The following is an 8,890-nucleotide window of genomic DNA, read 5'->3' as shown; positions in this document are numbered from 1 at the left end:
GACTCGTGGACGCTCAACCATTCCAACCTTTCAATTGACCTTATTAATCAGTCCATGTGGGCACAGCGAGATGGGGACAAGGTCAGGGAAAAGTGAGTCTGAAATTGGAGGTCGCAGAGGGCGAGGTGACCCTTTTGCAGAAGGCACTCAGTCTCCAAGCTGGCGCTGGTCTCCACTGAACAGACCAGAACGTGTTCTCAGGCAGAGGGGTTTGGCTTTAACGAATATGATGAAACTGTTACCTACGGCTGAACTGGACTAAGAGTAATTACAGGTTACTAGTAGTAACTGATAGTAACTGGGTCGTAGGTGATAATCAGAGGATCTGGTTAGTAATTTGCTCCCAGGAAGTCAGTGATCTACATGGAGTGTACAAAGAAGAAAGCCAAAGGATGGGAATCGGGTCACTCTTTCTCAGAGGTGTTCAGGAACAGAATGCTCTGACTCCAGAACCCATCACCCATCCTCGAGGTCGATAGAAACGTCCCTCCTAAGTAAGGGGGCCATTTCCGGGCACCCTGTGGCTCCGTCCCGTCTTGTTTGGATGGCGTTTTGTTCAGCGGTCCTCTGATCCTGCCTTTGCTGCCCTCCAGCCCTCCAGCAAAGGGATGCCTGCACGGCAGTGGCTTCCGTTCTCCAGCTCAGCACCTCCACCAGGACTCCCCACTGCAGACACTGGAACTTCCACCTGAGTCTCCTGTGTCTGGACACAAACCTGGCGAGGTCAAGAATGCGACTTTTATCAACGCACTGTACGGAGAAGGAAAAGGAACATCAGAAAGGCCAACTGTTTGTCAGAGTTCCGTCGGGAGGTGCCTGCCAGAGCTGAGACTCCAAAGCCAGACGTCCAACTCTTTCCACGATGCTGACGTCCCAGGAGAGCTGGTAACATGAAGACCAGGAGGTGGAAAGCTCTGTGGACAAAAAGGTGCATCTTGTCCTGACGTTCCTCTCAACCGTGCTTCTCCCGGGTCTGGCCTCCTCTCCTTGTGGCTTTTGTGGTTCCATCCAGACCCTGTTGGGTGACTCAGATGCCTCTCTCACATCTGGAGGCATCGGGGATGACATCAGAGACGAAGGAGAGAAACCGAGGCGTCTCCAGGGACAAGTGCAGACATGAGAGACTCCTTCACGCCAAGCCCGTGGCAGGAGGGACAGTGGCACAGGTGCGTGCGGGAGGAGCGTGAGGGGGCTCATGTCTGAACTCTGAACTCACCATGTCCTTCCTGGTTTCTAGGGGATTGGACAAGTTGCTGCCTCTGTCTGTCTCAACATCATGTGTGTAACTCTAGAACAAGGATGCGAAAACAACCAGCTGGAAAGAATAGTGGGTCCTTTAAAGACACTGAGCTGACAAGGAAATGCGTTGTAATGAACTAGATTTCTCGAGTCCCTTTGAGATTTAATAGATCAATCATTTCACAGACTCAGCCTCTTTGATCAACCGGGTGTAAAGATGACATTTTCTCCTTCTGTTTTTCGTAGCTTACTGATCCAGTTCCTTTTGGAGGGGACACACACGAGACTCTTCTGGGGCACAGCTTTCTTTCCCATTTTTAATATCACATATTTAATTATTGCTAAAGGGACTACATTAAGAAGTTCTAAAAGAATGAAATCTTTAAAGAAATTTCTATGTGAGAAGAATTGTGGACAAATTCAATCACACTTAAGACTGTACTTAATGATCAAAACAATTCAATAATATATCAAGAGGGAATTTAACATTAACTTTTATATTTATGAATAGAAGGTAGACTGGAGGTTTGAGAAGTTGAATCATTAAAATGCTACAGAGCCTGTGGGACAGAGATAACACCTCAGGAAAGTGAATCCCATCCAGTAATAAGTTAGTTATTCTTTCTTGCTTTAAACTGCCAGTTATCAGTTTCCAAATTTACTTAATAGCCTAAGGAAGAGCATATTTGTTTACACCTCTGTGTCTTCAGATGCAAAGGTTTGTCACCCGGTTTCAGTTCAAATCGATTCCTTTGAGCTTATTCATTTTTCTTCTCAGAGGAGCAGCGGTGTGAAATGCCGAAACTCTCATGACATTTTTTCACAAAGCGCCACGTGCCTCTGGAGCCTCTGGGTCCCGTGATTATGGGCTTCGTGTGCTGCCAATTTTGATTCATTTTTATTCCTTAGGAAACCTCTGTGCCAGAAGATTTGGGAGCAAAAAGATTTGCAACAATAACTTAGCTGCTGCGGCCTATTGTTTTTATCTTCTTGACATAAGAAAGAAAAATGTTTTGAAATTTATGCTGTATAGCCCCCAAAGAGCTGCCCCTGTATCAAGACTGAAATTCAAAGCCCTCAAACTGAAAATTAAAACTTTAAACACCCCTGATCAGTGTTCGTCGTCTAAATTTAGCGGCAGTACATGGACACGTTTTTAATTAGCAAAGTGTGAAAACAAATGGAACCCTAAGCAAATTTCTTATTTGGGAATATTCTTGTGACTCTGAGGCTGAAAATTTGCAAGAGTGTGCCTTAGTTTTGTAAAACTTTTTCTAATAGAAAAGAATTGGGAGCAGTAGATTTCTATTTGTTTCCATAGTGGGTGTGTGTTAAAGGTCACAGGGCAGGTTCCACACTTGCTGTTTGGAAAGTAGCTTCTTCCTGCTGTGACTCTCTTTCCCGACACCCCTGTGATGCTTTGAAAGTTTCATACTAGGTAAATATTTCTTGAAACCCCCCTTTACTTCAAGTGCGCTCCGTAGCAGACAGGGATAAATGCATCAACATACTCTAAAAATTTTAGAAAGGTGGATGTGAACATATTCAGGGACCATACAATTTCTGAAAACGACTTATTTGGCTATTTTAAATAAAGTTGAGGACACTTTGTTAATGTGATCCAGTGACGAGAAAACAGAGGGGAATATGGTCACATTCCCTCGGATAGAACCTCAAACTCTCGGAAGTGGTAAGAGAAGTTTTTTGAATTTTGAGAAATTTTCTTTCCTGGCTTGGTCACATTTGGGAGCATTCAAATAAATTCAGCAGAACTTAATTAAGTACTTTCGTATGTCAGAGGACACGGAAGTTAGGGAGGCCACGTGCTGTCTGCTTCCTGAGCGGCCTCACAGCACCCTGCCATGAGGATCCTGTGGGAGCGCAGAGGTCTGCTGGGATCCATGGCGTCTGCTTCCTGCTGGACGGGAAGGTCCTGGAACACGAGAGCAGCATCCTGCATAGCCCCATCTCCAACAGGCAGCTGTGCCAGGAACACAGCAGGCACTTGAGAGTGTTTATAGAGATGATTAGGTTTATTTTGTAGTAGGAAAAGAAATGAGACCCCACATTAATGCATTCCTGTGTAGCTCCTTCTGCTGACCCTATCTCGCGCAGCCTGAAGATTAAAGTAATAACAAGCAAAATGGCTTTCAGGCTGGGTCTTCTTTATGCCAACATCTGCCGTCTTCCCTGGGGATAAGATCTAGAGAGGTTATTAATATGTCTCCTTTGCTCTACTTTCCTGACTATGAATGTCACCCTAATTGGCCCAGAGCCATCTTTTGGGGAAGGAGATGGGATGGAGAAACTAAGACAAGATGAATATAAAGGAAAAACATAGGTAATATGCAGTTTTGGACACTCAAATTTGGACAATATCCTTTCCAGCCAAGCTATTGTTCTGGAAAAGGATTTCCTAAATTCCTCTTACTCCCATTTAGCATACCAAGGCTTAAGTCGGCTTTGGGGTCAGACGGAAGAAAGGTTTGTTCCTCCCGGGCCTGGGAATCTCTGCACAAGTTGGAGAGAGCAGTCCGTTGTGCACTCATGTCCGAGTTTGCCTGACGTTGAGTGCAGCTCACTAGAGGCTGGAAGTGAGGGTCTCCTGAGGGCGGGGGTGGGGAGGCTCCTGTCTGTACCCTTCGTTTTGGACTCTGGAAAGAGAGACTTTTCTCAGCTTCCCTTAAGCAGCCTGGGGCTCGGCAACACCAACTCAAAGGCTCAGTGAGCAATTACAGGCACGAGTTGTTTTAACTCCCCATCTACACAGAGTCACCACAGGCTATGGAGGCTGAGGTGAGCTGCAGAGGGCCAGCCGTTAGCTGCTTTGTGGAAACGGAGGCTAAAGGTAAGTGGCCAGGCCAGGATACTGACTGGAGGCGGTGACAGCTCAAGGATCTTCAGGCAGTGGAGTTGAGACAGGACCCAATCAGCGGGGCGGCTCCACCCGGCCCTGCCCAGGCCCAGGCCAGCTGCACCTTCCCCCAGCCACGAAACCCACTGGCTGAGAATGAGCACAGTCAGCCAGCTGCAGAGTGAGGCACACAACCCCTGAGACCATGTGACTGAACTCGACAACAGCAGTGGGCACTTGTGAGGACTGACTACTCACACGTGGATGAAATGCTGCCTTTTCCTGCACATCCAAGGTGTAGTTAAATTCTGCAGACCCGATTATGAGGGCCGAGGTCATTTGCCAGAATTGGGGTCAGAACGGTCTTGTTTCAGCCTGCCAATGATGCCGCAGTATTAGTAGAGAGCAAGGTCCCTCTCAGCAGCCATTTGGGGCAGTGCACTTGCCATACTTCCACCAAAAATGCTCCTGATGGGAGAGACTCCCCTGCTTCAGCCTTCTGAGCTGTGTCCTTCCAGGTCGCAGTGCAAACAGCTGGAGGATGTTTATTCTGAGGGTCAGGATAGGGAGGGAATGACTGCTCTCGACTCACTCATGAATATCTACCATAATGGCTTTTAATCAATAGCATAGCTTCCTAGTTAGAAATGTTTGTTCTGTTGTTTCCCATGCAGCAGCCAAAATAACAATTTGTTATATATTAAAATTAATTGTACATATCATCTTTTTTAATTCTCACAATCACTATGAGGGTGGAAATTATCATTCCATTCTTGAGGGAAACTGACTCTCCAAGAGCACGTGTAAATTGCCAAATATTACAAATCACAGGAGGAAGGAAGCTGCACGACTGGGAGAGTGCTCACCCTGACTCAGGAGTTTCTCACAAACGACTTGAAGTAATCTTCAAGACAACCCATCAAGCAGATATTAAGACGTCTATTTTATTCATGAGAAAGATTAAGCAATTTGTTTAAGATTGCACAGCAAAATTAGAATCCAGGGCTGATCTGACTTAAATGCTGCTGCTCTTTCCACTCTTCGAACTTTCCTCGTAATGGTGTCTGTTCAAAGATCAATTTGACCACTATAAAATTCATACTATATTATAGATCCTCATACATTATTTGTAACCTCATTTATTATTTGAGGGATGAAAGAGCAAATCAGAACACAACAGATGCAATACAGTCTGAACCTTCCAGTCCTTATGGCCCTGTGTTTAACCCTCCTGTCTTGCAGGGATTAAATGAGATAATACATCAAAAGTGCAAAACATAGGCTGGGCACACAGTAGACTCTTAAATCATTTCACTTATTTCTTCCCCTACAAGCTCAGAATATATATATATATATACACACACACACATATATACATACATCTATACACACACACATATATACATACATACATTTCCCCTTTATATAATACATATACCTTTCTATAATATGTATAATTTCATTGGTACTGTACAACTATAAAGGCTAAAATAAAATATTTGAGTAATTTTGCATTGGATTTTTTAATAGCTGCAAAATAGTTTAAAAGGAAATTCTTTCAAAGAATACTTAAGTGAACATGAAAATGAGGAAAAATACCACAACTTGATCAAGCCTAAAAATCTTAAAGCAATATTATTAAAATTACAAAACTTCAGTATTAGGTGAGCACATATTATTACTATTGTTGCTGTTCAAAGAAATGGCCACTGGTCATAGTCAGAGGAAAGAGCTTCAATGTATTTCAAAAATTCAAATATTTTAAAATAATACACCAAATTATAGGTTTAAAAACTGTAATCAGAGAACACACACCTTGGTGAATGCAGGGAGCAAAGGTGCTTTGCGATGCTGGACGACAGGATGTCCGTGGCATCCTGGTTGCTGGGAAGTCAGCCGTCCATCTGGTCATCTAGCAGGGGGCCTGAAGACCGTGGGTGATCCGTAGACCATATGTGCTGCGATACCCAGGAACAACTGGAGCTTGGCTAATGACGTGGCGAGAACCTAAATTTGGATTTAACTTGTTTTTATGGAGCAGAACCCAAACCTCACTGTTATTTTTACACATTTCTTGCTTTGTATAGCATTAACTTAGAAATGAGTCTGCAAAAATATACCTTTTTCCACTAGAGACGTGTTTCAAGTGACCTGTTTAACCAATATCATGCCTTTCGTTCTACCGAAACTTTTAAAAAGCCAAGTGAGATAATCCTGCAATTCTCCTTGTGCTGAGAGGTATTAACATTGGAGCCCACCAGTGGGTTGGCATTGGGGTAGAAGCCGTGAATGAATGAATGACTTGGGTTACTTCTCTGAGCCAAGGTTGTGCTTTGATCTCAGAGCCAAGGTGAGAAAACACAACTGTGCAACTGCTGAGGTTGTGGTCTGAGCCCTTAGAGAGCAGTTAAACCCAGGAGCAGGAAAGAAGAGAGGCAAAACAGATGGAAAATAAAGGTCTGATCAGATGATCATCAAAATCACGTGATGATGGAGTTCTCCCTAAATCTTCACCCGTTGTCTGTTCCCAGATGAGCATCCTCTTCTGTGAGGTACAACCTCCTTTAAACAGTTGGCCTTCTTTGTGTCACTTTAGCACCATTTACAAACACAGCAACATTTATCACCAGGGAACGGGGCATGGGAGATGGGACAGAGCAAGGAGCATTCAGAGGGATGACCTTGTTCCGAGCTGGTTCCCTAATTAAGATCACCAGTCAGTCATTTGCTTCATCTCCAATTTCACATTGATCATTAGACCTGATCAGAGAAACATCAACAACATTGAGAAGCTCATTCTCAATTGAAGACTCGTGCAAAAGACATCACAAAATGAAGAATTCTTTTCCATAGGAGACAAGAGGGAAATGTCTTTCAGATGACTGATACATTTATTTCGAAGAAATTCCACACCTGCAAAGAGGGAGAAGGGGCGTTTTCATTGCAGACTACTTCTCTACCTTCCTACCTTTGTGAACAATCTGTACTGGATTAGGAAGCATTAACTCTGATCCTCCGTCTTAGGTTTCATATATGTGAAGACTGCATCTGATGTTTAGAAGCAAATTAGAAGTCCAATTAAGTTTTACATAAATACCAACATCTATTTAATTTATTTTTACAGGTTAGAAATCAGAAGAGTGTGGGCCTTTCTCTTAATATGTATTGTGAGGCTTTAAATTCCAATTTGTGCTGGTATGTGATTTAAAAACTGGTAAATATGCCAGAGAGATGCCACATTTAACTCAACAATGTGTTGTCAGATTGTTAGGAAGCAATTTTTTTCTTGAACACAAATGAAATCATTTGAGTAATGTTAACTTTTATGTTCAAAATTGGTCTTGGATTACTCTCCACATCACACTTGATGGATGATTATGAAAAGGAAGAACTGATGCTCAGGTGTGTGGAGGGTTCTGAACACCTTAGGCACTAAATTCTGTCAATTCGTTTGTTATCAGAAGGCTGTTTGATTACTAAGTAACAAACTTTATTCTGAACTTGTGGACACTGACAAAGAGACTACAAGTGGCTTGTCTGTGTAGCAGTGCTGTCACAAGGATGAGAAATATATTTCTGTTGCAGGTTCTAGACTCTGGATGCTGATTTCATAGGGAACAAAAACGCCCATCTAGTTTAGGTGAGCAGATACAGGTAAGAGGACAACAGGATACTTTCATCCAAGATGGAGGTGATAAAAAAAATGAGCACGTGGAACCATGAAATTGTGGTCGCTGAGCTAGATCTAAAAATGGAAATAAGACTTTAGATCATAAGAATTTCCAAACCAAGAGTCCAGTGAGTATTCTCCCTGTAAAGTTTGTGGCCGAGTCTCAGTAGGGATAAATTTGCTCATCCATCCCACAAATATCTACTGTGTGTACCAACCAGGGCTCAATCAGGAGATAGAAACCACATAAGTTATGTGAACAGAGAGAGCTGAATAAAAACTAGGTATCCAGGCATTAACCCCGTGCCTGAAGGGGTAAAACAGTATTTCGGGTACCCTGGTAATAGCAACTGCAGGAAGCAGCTACTGCCCCAAGGCTGAAGAAACAAGCGGAAAGATTAGAAAAACTAAAACTTAGAGTAAAAGTCCCACAGAGCTGGAACCTGTACCTCTGAGGCTAGTGGCTGCTTGCCCAATGCTGGTACCTCTGAGCTTAGGGTGACGCTGTGGGGCTGAGACCCAGACCTTTGAGGAAGGGGCACCAGGCACCTGTGCTTTTCTTGATCAGAAGCAATATGGTACAGAATGGCATCGCGGTAATAAGGCATTCCACAACTCTACAGAATGTAGGTCTGCCAGATGCATGACGGACAGGGAAGGCAGAATCAGATCCAGAACAGCTGTCTGTTTCAGTGAGGACCCTGTCTCCCTCCATGATGGAAGAGGTTCAGTAATCAAGCTGCCATCATTTGGCTGCCTGGTGACCTGGTCCATGGGGCCATGTTAGGATCTCAAGGTTCATTTCTGCCATTGGTTTGTAGAGCACTCCCCAGCAGTGGGGGCCAGATCAGGCTTAGGGAGGGTCACTGTACACTGTACACTGGGTGAGTATTGCGTGTTTGGGAGAGAAACTGACACATAAAGTGTTATTTGTCCACCTTATCACTGAAAGCTTTCTCTGTAGTGGACGCCTTGGGTGAATACTCATGTGGAATATAAAAACCCTCACGTTCTTTGCCTCTTCTGAGATGCCCACCTACATACCTCTTTCCCAGATTACCTCATCCCCCTCCTTTCAATACTGTTGTTCTTTCCAAACCCCGACCATCACCAAAGCATGAGTTACC

Source organism: Equus quagga, chromosome 15 (assembly GCF_021613505.1).
Source record: "Equus quagga isolate Etosha38 chromosome 15, UCLA_HA_Equagga_1.0, whole genome shotgun sequence".
NCBI lineage: Eukaryota > Metazoa > Chordata > Mammalia > Perissodactyla > Equidae > Equus > Equus quagga.
Note: the sequence above shows the minus strand (reverse complement) of the source record.